The sequence below is a fragment of the Gymnoscopelus braueri genome, assembly GCF_963280865.1.
Source record: "Gymnoscopelus braueri genome assembly, chromosome: 17".
Lineage (NCBI taxonomy): Eukaryota > Metazoa > Chordata > Actinopteri > Myctophiformes > Myctophidae > Gymnoscopelus > Gymnoscopelus braueri.
Genome location: NC_137617.1, coordinates 40874206 through 40874926, shown reverse-complemented (window position 1 = coordinate 40874926; position 721 = coordinate 40874206).

The window sequence follows — 721 nt, the reverse complement described above, 5'->3', positions numbered from 1 at the left end:
TTTTTTAATTGTTAGAGATTGTTATAGTAATTAATTAATTATAAGAGACACAAACTAAGCAGTTTTTTTTTTTAAAGTTCCCACTTCCCCGTTTACTGAACCACGAAAATAACAGCTTTTAAGGTTTAATGTAACCTCGTCTGACCAGGCTTTCCACAGTATCTGTGAAAGCTTGTTTTCTTTTCAGAATTAACCAGTTCTGAAATGCACTCAAGACCCAGACCTTATCAGCAATATGCTAAACGAACCCAGTGTATGCTTGCTTAATGTGATCAAGACCTGTAGTTACTCTTTAAAGTACAGAAAAGAGGACATGCTGGGACAGTGACAAGATATCATCAAAATGACGTCTTCCAGAAGTCCTGTGCCCAATCGACTCGATAGGACCAAAATGTTATGATTTCATCGTTTTTTGCGATTGTACTCTTTATCAATTAAATACATATCAAAATCGTCATACTATTTAGTACACGCACTGTATAGTATGATGTTAAGTGCTGACCACACTGAAACACTAGACAACCACCAGTAGTCTCCAAGGCTGTCCTTCTCAATATTCAATATTCACCCAAACGATGAGCTACAGAGTCCTTCTGCACCCCCCCCCCGGACAGTTTTCTTGGCTGTACCGTTTTGAATGTGTAAAAATATGACAATAGTCTCTCTTCAGCATTAAAGATTGTATGGATTACATTATAGACGCATTTGTTTTTTTTTTATT